Raw genomic sequence first — 519 nt, forward strand, 5'->3', positions numbered from 1 at the left:
CCTGACAGACCAGATCTGTGATTTATTCTTTATATACGAATGTCTGTGGAAGTTCCCGGGTATCCAGGTCATGGGGCAGCCAGCGGCAGTCACACTCATGTCCCTGGTATGGTGGGGGTATAAATACTGGTGTATGTTCCTGGTATGGTGGGGTATAAATACTGGGGTATGTCCCTGGTATGGTGGGGGGTATAAATACTGGGGTATGTCCCTGGTATGGTGGGGTATAAATACTGGGGTATGACCATACACTGTACAACCGGACCGTGCGGTGCAGGGGCATGCCGGGCGGAATACAAATTTAGGTTTGTCCTCCAATGACATTGTTTTGATAAATCTAATGGAGATTGTACAATCGGATTGGTAGCCCGGCACTGAGCCATGTCACCGTTCCTGTACAGATCTCAACTACAGACCTAAAGGGGGGAGGGGAGGGATCTAGAGATGGACCGTTGTGGTCTGTTGGTGGGTTGGCCCCATGGATGAGCCGCTCCCATAGCTGTCCATCCCGGATCACCC

The sequence above is a fragment of the Nanorana parkeri genome, unplaced genomic scaffold (genome assembly GCF_000935625.1).
Source record: "Nanorana parkeri isolate BGI_ZX_2015 unplaced genomic scaffold, ASM93562v1 scaffold2123, whole genome shotgun sequence".
Taxonomy (NCBI): Eukaryota; Metazoa; Chordata; class Amphibia; order Anura; family Dicroglossidae; genus Nanorana; species Nanorana parkeri.